The sequence below is a fragment of the Mauremys reevesii genome, linkage group 14 (genome assembly GCF_016161935.1).
Source record: "Mauremys reevesii isolate NIE-2019 linkage group 14, ASM1616193v1, whole genome shotgun sequence".
In the NCBI taxonomy this organism is placed as follows: domain Eukaryota; kingdom Metazoa; phylum Chordata; order Testudines; family Geoemydidae; genus Mauremys; species Mauremys reevesii.
The window spans coordinates 5,381,839-5,395,876 of NC_052636.1; the positions used below are offsets into that span (position 1 = coordinate 5,381,839).

General features: G+C 48.7%; 1 non-coding gene and 1 pseudogene across 1 annotated transcript; both read right to left on the minus strand.

Annotated features, from left to right (window-relative positions):
- The window catches only part of LOC120381418, a 360,540-nt pseudogene that overhangs the window by 135,546 nt on the left and 210,956 nt on the right, over positions 1–14,038 (minus strand).
- TRNAT-UGU lies at positions 6,991–7,062 on the minus strand. Its single transcript has one exon. It is a non-coding gene; the product is annotated as a tRNA-Thr (tRNA).

Genomic DNA, 14,038 nt, shown 5'->3' on the forward strand with positions numbered 1-14,038 from the left:
GCACTCTTGGAGTGCTGCTGGCTGCATTTACATTCTGATCATCTTTGGCGTGCCCGGATGGTCGCCTGGTGGCACCGAAGATGTTATTGCCCTATCTTGCTCATATACCATGGAATGGCACACGTGAGCAAAGGGGGGATGGTTGCTGCAGTTACCCGAGATTGGTTTGCACCCATTTTCCCTTCTGTCGCACATTCCTACTGTCAACACTGTGTGATTTGTCAACAACACAACATTGGTAAAGCTGTTAAAGCTAAGCAGGCAGCCCACCCTCCTCCTTGGGGACCTTTTGTAAATATTCAGATTGATTTTATTCAAATGTCTAAATGTTGTGGTTATGAATATGTATTAGTTTTAGTTGATGTATTTACCAATTGGGTTGAAGCTTTTCCTGCAGGAAAGCAGATGCCAGGACTGTTGTGAAATTTCTGCTTAAGGATTTTGTACCACGTTTTGGCATCCCTGTGAGTATCAACAGTGATCGTGGAACTCACTTTACTGGACAGATTGTAAAGGAGTTATGTGCAGCTTTGCAGATCCAACACAACCTTCACTGCCCTCATCACCCACAATCTGCTGGGACAGTGGAACGCCAGAACGGGATTTTAAAAAATAAACTGGCCAAGATTTGTGCTGAAACAAACTTAAAGTGGCCAGATGCCCTTCCTTTGGCACTGATGAGTATGAGAGCCATTCCCAATCGAAAGACTGGACTCAGCCCTCATGAGATTTTGACAGGACGCCCAATGCGACTACCAACTGCACCCCCACTGACCTTAGCTCAGATGGACATTCATTTGATGGATGACATAATGCTTAAGTATTGTCAGGCACTAATGAAATGTGTTAAGTCTTTTTATACACAGGTGAAGGAAGCCTTACCGAAGGATCCTGTGCAACCTTGCCACTCGTTGGAACCAGGAGACTGGGTCTACATAAAGGTCCATCAATGAAAGACTGCCCTGGCTCCACGCTGGAAAGGCCCTTTCCAAGTCCTGTTGACTACCAACACTGCTGTGAAGTGTCAAGGACTACCTGCCTGGACCCATGCATCGCACTGCAAAAAGACCCCTCCACCTCAGGAGAACACACCTACTGATGATCAACATACTACTTCTTCTAGCCCTGCTGTACCTGCTGGACAGCGGAAGAAGAGGACAAGGTGACGTACTGGTGACCTCTCCCTTGTCCTCTGACAGACCTACTGTGCCTTTGGATTTTTCTAACGGAATTCCAACATTACAACCCTCTTCCCCTTATCGTGCTAGACCACAATTGTTTTTGGGGAAGAAAAGAAGATACATTCGTTCTGCAAACACCTCCAGAGTCCAGGGATTCCTGACTAAAAGAGACATTATGAACTGGCCCTGGTGGAAGAAACGAAGCATCGTTTATTGGCAACGAGGGAACTGTGGGGAGCGTGCTTGGGAATGTGGGGTTGAATGGTGGCTTGGATTTCTTCCAGGGGCAGGGCTCTGTGCTTATGGACAAGTACCCTGGGGATGTACTGCCCTCCCTAATTGGCTTTCAGATGATGACTACCGAAAGCGCCTTGCTACCACAAAGGTTACCCCCACTAGCCCCTCAACCCTGGCCATCACTTCTGTAATTTATCCAGATGTAAACGAAATCGTATATTCTAATGAAATTCATTGGCCCAGACCTTCCCATCTTAGTGATTTATTAGAATATTGCTCAGAAAGCCTATTTTTTAAGGTTCAACAGAATTCATATGAGCGAACAATTAAGTGGACAACAAATGGATCAGTGGAAATAGAGATCCATAATATTACTGCAAATCAGCCCCAAGAATTTATTAATGAAACTGATGGGTTCCATGGTGACGTAGATATGATGGTTATTCCTGGAATTTGTGCTATGTTACCTGAAAGAGGCCCTTATTGTTATTTGGTTACCCAATTAGTGAATAACAAAACGACTACCCAAAGAGTTTGTTCTGCTACTGGAAATTTTACCTGCACTGAGACCATTCCAGTGACTGATAATGTGACCTGTACTTTATTGCAATACACTCCCTCTTATGCTATTAATGTTAATGCCTCTCGGACTTATATGAAGGTCTACAACCAACAGATGTGGTATAGACCTACACTAAGGGGACATATGGCAGAATATCGGTGGACTGTACTTAACACTACACTAGGGACTGTGAAGTTTACATTGCCTTTATCTAGTTTTCAGATCACCTCTACATATCCAAATTGTTCACAAGGGGCTGCCATTAGATTAGCACAACAGAGGGCCTGGGTTATTTCCTCTAGAAAGAAGAGGGATCTGGCCGGATCCTTGTGGGATGGGGCCAATTCTGCAGCTGCTGTTTGGAATATTTTTAAGACCCAGGAACATGATGAGAAATTGGGCCAATTAGAGAAGGCCACCGGCCTGATTTCAGGGGCACAGCTGACCCAAGTGCAAACTGGAGTGGGTGAGTTACATGTCATTTCCGCCCTTAGTTCTATGACCCAGAATTTATTGAGAGAGATGGTACTGAATATCACTGAGGCTGGGAAGGCATTGCAGTGGGATCTAGCATGTTCGCAAATTCAGGATTTCCTGAATGACCAGCTGATGGCCATTCGAATGATCTAGTGCACCAAGCTTGGCCCACTGCCCTTACAGACACGTCAGGAGTACCATCTGATCTGTGGCCATGGAGACATACTTGGAGACTTTCTGGATGGAAGTGTGGACGTTCACAGTGCTCCTTCCAAGCATATGGACCGGTTAAGGGTGTGGGCTCCACATACCGAATCCTGCCGGTATGCATGTGGGATTGGGTGCTTCACCGAGATATCTGGGAAGTGAGACCACCTGATTCTCCTAATCGATTTTTAGTTAGTGCTCCTGGGATTACAGCTGATATTTGGATGGGGTTAGGGAATTTATGGACATTTTGGCCGTTAGAACCACCACAGCTTCAGTGTGTACGGAAACTGGAGCCAGGGGAAGTTGTCACTGTTTATGACAATATTTGCTGGGAGGGTAGAGGTCAAGGAACTACCCTTACAGGACACCCACTTTTTCAGGCTAATGATAGCTGTGTGTACGTTAATACCACCACATTACAAGATATACATATTAATCTTACCACTGCTGCAGGCAATCATATCATTTACTGGCCTGCAGATAGAATGTTGCATGTAGCTCTTAGATTTCAGGTATATTTTAATTGCACTAGAATAGTACCTGATCGGTTTCAGAATTTGCTTTCATTGTTACCAGAGGTTCACAGAATCTCTGACTTGCAAGGACAAATTCACATGCTTCAGAATATATATCATGCTGAAAAGAATGCCTTTCATACAGCTTATAGAGTGTCTACTTTATGTACTAAGTATGATGTATTGTGCTTTGTTACCAAAACTGTACGACAACCCCATTATTTTATTCCTATGGGGATGTTATTGTTTGTAGTGTTGTTAGTTGGTGTGGGATTATGTTGTTGTTGTTGTAATAGACGTAATGATAGTAGTAATACTTTTCATGTTCATACTAATCATGCATTGTCATTAAATCCCATGAAAACCCCTGGGGTTGACATGTCTCCTGTAGACTCTGAAATCCATGGTTTAATGCAAATTGAGATTTGAGGTATTTGTTGTACTAGAAGTACAAAAGGGGGGAGTGTGGAGGCCAAGAATTAATTAATAAAGGTTTGAAGGGATCTTAATGTATGTTAGCTAATTTAGCAGAAGTTAGGATGTGACCCTGCATGCTGTAAGATAATGTGGTACAGAGTGAATTGTGTGAAAAGTCATTACGACCTTGTGAAATGCAGTTTTGTTTTTGTTCTAGTAATGAAGACAAATAAGATAGTGAATAGGCTTATGTATAAACAAATGCAAATGTTTATCTTCAATGTCTCCAAGATTACTAACCATTGTCTGTTACAAAGGTATAAATGATTGTTATGATTGTTTACTAATTGGGAGAGATACGTCCGGGACAAGGGGCAACCCAGTTCCTATGACACTCTCTCCCTCTTGTGTTCACTAGAGAAATTAATAAAGTATTTGATTTTGCTGCACCCAAACAAAAAGCGAGAACTTAGTTTTTCTTCGACAGGAAGAAAATCTCCTATTCTGGCTTTGCCCCTTTTGACTCTTTCTGCCCATCTTCTCCCCCTCCCCCAGTCTCTTTCCTTCCCCACTGGGGCCATGCAGAGAGGAGCCCCAGTCAGTCTCTGTCACAGAGAGTCTGTATCCCATAAAGGGAGGGAGGGGTCTCTCTAAAACACTGATAATGGGGAGGAGAGTGGTGTGCATGGTTAGGGGGAGACAGGATAGAGAACTAACAGTGGGGCACAGAGAGATTCCCCCAGATTGGGGAGATCCCCTGCTGCCCCCCATCAGCCAGCTGTGAGAAGAACAACTGTGGGGTGAGGGGGTCTCCACATGCTGCCCCCGCCCCAACTGCCAACTCTGCCAACTGTGGCAATGGGAGCTGCAGGGGTGGAGTCTGCGGGCAGCAGTGCGCAGAGACGCCCCAGGCCCTCCAGCTTAGGGGCTGCGGGATGCTTTCGGGAGATGCCCGAGGTAAATTCTGCACCCCTCACCCTCTCCTGCAACCCCAACCCCCTGCCCCAGCCCAGACCCCACACCTGCACCCAAACTCCCTCCAAGAGCCTGCCCCCACACTGCCTCCTGCACCCCAACCCCCTGACTGAGCCCAGACCCTGCACCCAAACTCTCCCAGAGCCCAACCCCTCTCCCTCCCACAACCAAACTCCTTCCCAGAGCCTTAGGCAGGTGTGTGGGGCAGGACTTGGTCCCATTCTGGGCACCACCAAAAATTATACAAACCTGCCACCCCTGTCCAGCCCAATCTTCTGCTGATGCACCTCAGCCCACACCCATGCAGGGTTTGAAGCTTTCATTGCTTAAATTCCAGGACACGGAGGGATTTCAGCTCCCCTTTGCCCAGAGGGAACCTTCACTCCACTCCTAACCTGGTTCTTGTCCATGGGATCACTGTAGGGGGGCTGGGTCCCTCGGTGTCTTTTCCCTCTCTAGGACAGGCCAGGGTTCAATAACTGGGGGCATCTGAGCACCGAGGACCTTCTGTGGGGCTGCCATTCCCCTTCCCCTTCTGTGGTCCCATCTGCCATTGACTCCAGCCTTTTTTCTATCCATCGTCAGCACCATCTCAAGCCAGCAGCACTCGCCTCAAAAAGACAGAGTCCTGTGGCACCTTACAGACTAACAGACGTATTGGCACATAAGCTTCCGTGGGTGAATCCCACTTCGTCAGGTGAATGTAGTGGAAATTTGCAGGGGCAGGTATAAGTATGCAGGCAAGAACCAGTCTAGAGATAACAAGGTGTTTCAATCAGGGAGGATGAGACCCTCTTCTAGCAGTTGAGGTGTGATCACCGAGGGAGGAGAAACTGCTTTTGTAGTTGGCTAGCCAGGCACAGAATTCCCACTCCATTCATCTGACGAAGTGGGGATTCACCCACGAAAGCTCATGCTCCAATACGTCTGTTAGTCTAGAAGGTGCCACAGGACTCTGTCGCCTTTTACAGATCCAGACTAACACGGCTACCCCTCTGATACTCAAAAAGACAGTGTCCCTGTGACGGAGCGATTCTGGCGGGACCCAACTGAGAGTGCCAAATCAGGACCAATTGCTCAAACAGGGCAGTTACAGCCCTAGGCTGGGGTTTTTCCACCTCTAAGGCAAACCAAACCAGCCAGACAAAAAGGACTTTGGTCTCACCCCACTGGCTTACCACAAGTCACACAAGCAATTTCCTTAGACACTCCAGTCTCCCAGTATCACCACCAGTGCACTCGTCCTGGGGATAAATGGTTATGAAAACCAACACCCCAATAAAAGAAAAAGGTTCTCTCGATCCCAAAGGACCAAGCCCCAGACCCAGGTCAATATACACATCAGATCTTACCCACAAATCACGCTGTTGCCAATCCTTTAGAATCTAAAATCTAAAGGTTTATTTACAAAGGGGAAAAGGTAGAGATGAGAGGTAGAATTGGTTAAATGCAATCAATTACATACAGTAATGGCAAAGTTCTTAGTTCAGGCTTGCAGCAGTGCTGGAGTAAACTGCAGGTTTAGATTAAGTCTCTGGAATGCATCCCCCGCTGGGATGGGTCCTCAGTCCCTGGTGTAGAGCTTCAGTTTGTAGCAAAGTTCCTCCAGAGGTCAGAAGCAGGATTGAAGACAAGATGGAGATGAGGCATTGGCCTTATATAGACTTTTCCAGGTGTAAGAATCCCTTTGTCTTCACTGTGGAAATTTACAGCAAAATGGAGCCTAGAGTCACATGGGCCAGTCCCTGCATACTTTGCTGAGTCACAAGGCGTGTCTGCCTTCTCTCCATGGGTCAATTGTGTAGCCGATGGCCCTTTAATGGGCCATCAATCCAGCTATGCCGGGCTAACATCAGCTTGTCTGGGACACTTCCCAGAGGCAGAGCAGAATACAAACTATAGACATTACAGAGCCAATACTTATAACTTTAACTACAAATGATACAGACATATAGACAGCATAATTATAATCAGCAACCCATAATCTGGTCTTAGACACCTTAGATGACCCCCTTTATCTAAGATTTGGTGCCACTGCAGGACCTTGGTTGCAACCCATGTTCTATATGGTCCCAATTTATATCAATAACGTCACAGTCCCCTGCTGGGAGTAAATCATTGACCCCTCTCCTCCCTGAGCACTGACTGCCCCTCTGTTTCCTTGCCTCTCAGTCTGTTCAGATGGGACCTTTCCCTCCAGTGCTGGAGGATTCGCCCTTCTCATCTACCATTGTCCCAAGCAGACAGCAGGTGGGAATCTTAAATGTACTGAGGTGACTTAGGAGCAGAACCCCCCCAGACCTTCCATGCAATTGTCACTTGCCCCTCACTGAGCAGGACTGAAACTGGTGCAGGGAGACTGGTAGGCCACATCCCCTCTGGGCATGAGCAAAGCAGCAGGGTGAAAAAATGATCATGGAGATGCTGGGGATTGAACCCAGGGCCTCATACACACAAAGCATGTGCTCAACCACTGAGCTACATCCCCTAGCAGGTTGTGTTTGCTATGGGTTACACTCAGAGCCCTCCTGTTTCCAGAGCATCCAGTGACCTATAAGCTTCACGAGAAGCCCATTCCCCTCTCTGAGGACTAATCCTGCTTTCCTGGAGGCGACTTGTTCATAGGGGTCACTTTTCAGCAGGGCCAGATTCTATGTGTGGGGCAGAGAGAGTGGCTGCCCTGGTCTCAGGGTGCAGAGATTCACTCAGCCCTCTCCCCTGCATTGGGTTGGGGGTGCGGCAATCCCCTGCTGCAAGGTCATAGTGGGGGATGCTGTGAGCAGCTCAACACCTCACCCTGGTGGCAGCAGTGGTGTGGGAAGCTCCAGGTATTTCTAGGATCTACTATTTCCACTTGCCTGTGAAGTCCAGCCTTCCCCAGCACATTCACTGCAGTGCAATTGGGTCACTGTTTCCATGGCTGAACAGCAAAGAATCGCTCCCAGTTTCCCTTCTATCAGCAGCAGGATTAGCCTGTGTCGGTGGTTAATGAGGTGGATCTAGTTGTAGATTGTTATTCATTCCCCACCTTGACAATTCACACAGTCCCTTTCCCAGGCAGATTCCCAGCACCTCAGTGATCCTGGTAGCAGGGGTTGGGTCCTGAGATTTTCAGGGTTCTTTTCCCCTCCACCTGGAGTGAACTCAGCTTTTTCCTCATCCCAGACAATCCATGAAATAGCAGCAGCAGCATAAAGAAAGAGGGGAGGGAACATTTCACGGCCAGGGCTGGATGTGCCCAGAGCCCCCTGCTTGTCCATTGTTTCCATGGAATTTGGCCCCCTGCTTTGCACAAGGGACAGAGAAAGATCTTGCTGTTCCTGTGTCTGTGCAAGGAAAATTGTGCTTCTGTATGAAAGAGAGGCGGGAAATGGCCCCAATGATGGGGCAATAGCCTCAGGGTTAAGAGCAAAGGACAATGATGGGAAGGTTCACAATTGACTCAGTAGTTGCATACAAAGGTGCAGGTTTGGCAGTGACACTGGGAAATTCTGGCTCCTTCTCAGGCTCAGGGTGGCCACCCCAGTCTAGATGTAGAAGTTACAACATTTAAACTTGAAAGAGGGGCCAATTTCCCCATCATTTCACACCTTTACACCCAAACACGATGACTTTCTGAATGAACCCTCCTCGTTCAGCCAGAAGATCTTGGGGTGGATGTTCTGAATCAGGTCAGAGCAGAGGTACCTAGTGATCTAGTCTGGCTGTAAAATCTATAGATCAACACCATTAATATGAAATTAATCCTCAGAAATGGCTGTTCCCCACCCATACCCCAGCAAAGGGCTCTCCAGGGAAGGGGGCTGTTGAGGAAGGGAAGAAGGAAGACGTCCTTCTCCCCCTGGAGGAACTGGGCTCTGCACTTTGGACAGAAAGGAGGGGAAGGAAATGGCCACACGATGGCAGCAGAAACTAAGAAATGAAACACAATAGGCTTATGTCCACACTGCAATGTAACACCCACGGCTGCCCCATACCAGCTCAGGCTCCCGGGCTTGGGCTGTGGGGTGGTAAATTTGCAGTGTAGACATCTCGGCTCAGGCTCAGTACTGGGCTCTGAGACCCCACAAGGCTGGGAGGGAGTTTAGCAAGTAAAAATGGTAGAACGGCAGTGGAGTATTACCCTGGTCTCAATGGCATTTCTCCATCGGTCTGTCTGCTTTGGGGCAGGGACAATAACACGTCCTGCTGCTTTTGTTATTTCAAAGGGTGGTTTAGGATTTTCATTCTCACACATGGTGCACGAAGCAGGACTCAACCCTCCGTGCAAACTAAACGAGCTGCACACAGATTCTGGCAGCCACAATGAGCATTTGGTGTGAGAGCTCAGACCTGCCCCTGTCCCAGAGGGACGGGATCATCTGTGAGGGGACCGGACCACTGACCTATCAGCTCCTAACTCCCAAACTTTCAGTAACTATCCTCAGTGCCCGTGAGTGTAATTTAAACCATCAAAAGAGTCATAGTGGGCTAGACCATAGTCTGGACTTCAGGTCTGGAAAAGAACTGGCACAATCCATAGACCAGGTTGTTATATAAAATGCACATGGATTTTAACCCTTCACATACAGTAATGGGAAAGTTCTTGGTTAAGGCTTGTAACAGTGATGGAATAAACTGCAGATTCAAATCAAGTCTCTGGAGTCAATCCGCAGCTGGGATGGGTCATTCAGTCCTTTGTCTAGAGCTTCAGTTTGTAGCAAAGTCCCTCCAGAGGTATGAAGCAGGATTGAAGACAAGATGGAGACGAGGCATCAGCCTTTTATAGTCTCTTGCCATGTGGTCTTTGCTTTCTTTGTCCCAAGGACACTCTATCCAGCACGTGGCATAGAAAAACCTTAGAGTTCTGTCCATAGGCAGGTCCCTGCAGACCTTGCTGAGTCACAAGGCGTATCTGCCTTCTCTCAGTGGGTCAATTGTGTAGCTGATGTTCCTTAATGGGCCATCAAGCAGGCTAGGCAGAACTGACACCAACTTATCTGGGGTGTTCCCCAGAAGCAGAGCACAAGTTTGAACTATGGACAGAACAGAGCCAATACTTATAACGTCAACTACAAAAATGATACACATCTAGAGATGGCATCATTATAATCAGCCAATCAGAACCTCTCCATAGACCCCTTACACGACAACCTTTCTACAATATTGGCTGCAAATATAGAACAGTGGTCGCAACGGTGATCTATAGAGTTACAGATTATGTCAATAACGTCACAGGAGGTGACACGGCATCAGCGAGACTGATACTGGAATACTGCCTCCAGTTTTGGTGTCCTCAATTGAAAAAGATGTTGTGAAACTGGAGTTGGGGCAGCAAAGAGCCACCAAATGTCCTGAGGGCTGGAGAAAAATGCCTTCTAGTGAGCTATTGAAAGAGCTCAACCTGTTTAGCTGATCAAAAGAAGATTGAAAGGTGACTTCATTGAAGTGTTGAAATGCCTTAATGGAGAGAAAAGATTGGGTATTAAAGGGCTCTTTAATCTAGCAGAGAAAGGAATAACAAGACCCAATGGCTGGAAGGTGAAAAGAGACAAATTCATATTACAACTAAGGCACAAATATTCAACAGCGAGGATGATTCATCACAGGAACAAGCTACCAAGGAAAGTGATGGATTCTCCATCTCCTGATGTCATTTCATGAGGACTAGATGCCTTTCTGGAATGTGTTTGCCCCAAAAGTAGCTATTGTGTCATGCAGGAGGCCTGTGATATGCAGGGGGTCAGATTAGATGCTCTAATGGTCTCTTCTGGCCATAAAGTCGACTCATTTCTGAAAAACTGAGTGTAGCATTGGGAGCAGCATCTGATGTTTCCCTGTCTAGCCGGCTTGCTGCCTAGAACGAACGCTCCTTGAGTGGGGTGATCCTCAGGGAGTAGCTCAAACCTGCAAAGTGCCTGGCCAGGGGCAGGACATTGGCACAGCGAGGGAGGGGTGCGGCAGTGACATCACAAAGGCCTTTGGCAGGACCTCAGACTATTGGTCCAAGGTGGTGGGGAGGTGGTGACCTCACAGAGAGATGCTGACATCAGCCAGGCAGGACAGGGGCGAGGGGCCAGGGAAACCTCAGAGACCCCTGTGGCTTTGCTGCAGCAAGTCTCCTTCTCCAGGTCTCTCTCTGAGGACTGAGAGAGTATTGGGGTTCACGGACGTGAGCGCCAGGAGGAACCTCTTTTGAGTTTTCTCCTTCCCTTTTAGTGATTTTACTAGAAAACAGCCGTCCCTGTTTAGAAGGTAAGAGCCTCCTGGAGGTTTGAAACCTGTTCAGTCTGATCCATCTGGTGAGAGTTGAATTCTAGGCATGGAAAACACGAGCTTAAGGAGGCAGAATTTTTTTACGCACCTAGGATTTTGGCCCTTAGAATCACGGGACATTGGGGATTGTCCTTTGTGTTTCACCTTTTCCTCCATCCATCCCTCTCTCCTTTTACTTTGTCTCTTGCTTCCTTTGTCCTTTCTCCTGTTCCCCTCCCAACACCAGGAGAGGGTGTGGGTGGGTGTGTGTGTGTGTGTGTGTGTGTGTGTGTGTGTGTGTGTGTGTGTGTGTGTGTGTGTGTGTTGCATCGGAGTGCTCTGCAGTTCCCACTGTGGGAGGTCCACCCAAAAATGTGGGGCTGAAATAGTGCTCAGGCAGTGATCCCCACCAGTGACCTGGTCCATCCTTTGGGCTCTCTGGTGAGAACCCTCAGCCTCCCATCCTCAGTCTCTCCCCTGATTGGCTGAGCAGGGGGTTATTGACAGGGAGGAGACTCAGGTCCTTGTTGGTCTCTTTTAAGACCAAGAAAATAAGTCAGAACCAGTTCTATGTTTGATGAATTTTGCTGCTTCTCTGCATTAATGGTCTCTGAGCAGTTCATGATTCTCTCTAACACTGCAGTTCTCCTCAAATACTTGCTGAATAATTCCTGTGCACTGTTGCTTGTCTGGAGCTCATCTGAGTGCACTTTATTCAGGTCATTCAATGTCTGAAATTCAAGATCCGACGGTTAGTTTGAAAATCAGGGCTCTTGGGTCCTATTCCCAACTCTGCCACTGACTGGCTGTGTGACCTAATACAAGTAAATTCTCCTTTCTCCGCCTCAGCTTCTCCCTCTTTCAAGTAGGGATAATAATGATCCGCTCCTACCTACGTCACGGTGGGTGGAGGCAGGTCCGGCTCTAGGTTTTTTGCCGCCCTAAGCAAAAAAACTTTGGCTGTCCCCACCCCAGCCCTGGGCCCCCCCACACACTCCCCTGCCACCCCAGACCTGGGCTCTGCCCCCTCCACCCACACCCCCTGCCATCCCAGCCCTGGGTCTCCCCTCCTGACTCTCACCACCTGCCATCCCAACCCTGGGCTCCCCCCCACCTGCACCCTCCTTCCGTCCCAGCCCTGGGTCACTGGTAACTTGCTCCCAGGGCGGGTCATTCAGGAGGAATTTTGGATGTGCACAGAACACAGACAGGACTGGTTCCCGCATGGTTATAGAACTGCAGTAAAGTGGAACAATTTTCAGCTTGTGTGATTGGAGGAGATCTGGATGCATATTGTAAGACTGTCCTCCATAAATGAGGAAAAGTTGAGGTGCCTTTATTATTCTTTGTTTCTATGGGGAATTTGCCAGTGCAATATCAGTGTCTTCCTTTTAAACAAATAAAACTAGAAGAAAAAAGGCAATGGCTGTTGAAAATAGCAATTCCAGTCCTAAAAACCACTGGGAAGCATTTCTTGCTCAATTTTATCCTACTTTTTCTACAGCAAATGACAGTAGATCAGCATATTTGATTTGGGAGAAATGAAGTAACAGCTGCCCAAACTGAGCTCGAGCGCTCCTGAATGCTGAGGTGTTCAAATCTGGAAGGCAGGCGCTAGATTCCCTTTCTGAACATTAGCTAAATCTGGAAAGGAAAAGTCAATTTCTGCTTCCATGGCTCAGGAGTGGAAATCCTCCTACATGCCTGGTGCTGTATCTAGAGCTGCCCAGGTCCAGCAGAGCCTCCCCTCCCTCACTTTTCATTTTAACTTCTGGTGGGATCCACGTACCTCCCTTGCCAGGCTTCAGCTAGAGAGGGGCCCTGTCCATTCAGTCCCCCCAATTCCTTCTTTGGGGGCTGCCAGGTGAGGTCACACCAGTATCCCTCAGCCTGTCTGGGGATGTCTTCTAAAGGGGAGATCTGGGGGAAAGCTTTCCAGTCCAAAAAGTCAGTGGCTGGAGGGGGAGGGAGGGCTCCATTTTCAGTAGTTTAATGTTTGGTACTGCAGTGAGTGACTGCTGGGTGCAGTGATATAGTGACCCCTGGGTCTCTGAATGAGGCTTTACACTTGGTGGGGGGTGAGGAGGTAAGTGGCGAGTCGGTGGGTGGAGAGGGGCAAATCTCCCAGATTCAAAATCTGGGACAGTGTCTGTTGGTCCTTTTTGCTGCTTTTCTCTGGGCTGGGGGTTGTCCCAGTGCTGCACAGAGGGGGTTCCCACAGGAAGGTGCTTGCTCCTAACCCCGAGGCTGTCAGTGTGTCGGTTCTTCTCTAGCCAGCCCACTTGCCAGGTCTGATTGGCCTTGGTCGGGCTCCCAGCCCCTCTCCATGGGGTGCAGCTGTCTGGAGGTGCTGCCTTCCACGCCTTCCTCAGTCCCACCTCATTCACTCCACAGGGCGACGGGTTACCAAGTGGGGGGGGGGGGGGGAGAGATCTTATTCTACTTCTAGCAAAAAGACATTTTTCTGTTACCTTAATTACACTACCTTAGGGGCCTCCTATAACATATTACCAAGGTTCAATACAAAGTCATGTAAAAGTTATACAAAAATGCGAAATGCAGAGATTTATCTACAACCGCACTGAGTGACTGCGGGGTGCAGTGATATGGTGACCCCTGGGTCTCTGAATGAGGCTTTACACTTGGGGGATGTGTGGGGGCAAGTGGGGAGCAGGTGGGCAAGTGGCAGGTGGGCACAGAGGTGAGCAGTGAGCCAGCAGGGGCTCTAGGGGCAGGCAGGGGGGTTTCTGGCAGGGGAGGGAGGAGGTGAAAGGACGTGAGTGGTGGGTGGGGGACTGACTAGCAGGAGATGCAGCAGGCCAGTGGGGGGATAGGGGGTGAAGAGGGGTGTGATGGTGAGATCTGGTCACCCTATGGGGGCCGTTTCTTCTCCCTCCCCCCTCCCCCAAACCTTCCTTTTCGGCCCACAGCTGTTTCGGTGGGGAGGCGCTGGGGAAGGAGGGTTTGTTTCTGCGGGGCGGGCAGTGCTGCGGGGGGGTTGTTTCCACAGGGATGGGTGGCTCTGGGGGGGTGTTTCAAGGGGGCTGGGTGGCAGAGCAGGGGGCGCAATTTTATATTCTTGCCTTGGGTGTAAAAATAGCTAGTTATAGCTCTGGGACCCCATATTGCGCTAGGTGCTGTACAATCCCTGGCCAACACTGGACACCCAGGGGGTTCCCCTCAATCTCCCTGAGCCTCTGCTGCCCAACTGCTTCTGACTCCATCTGGAT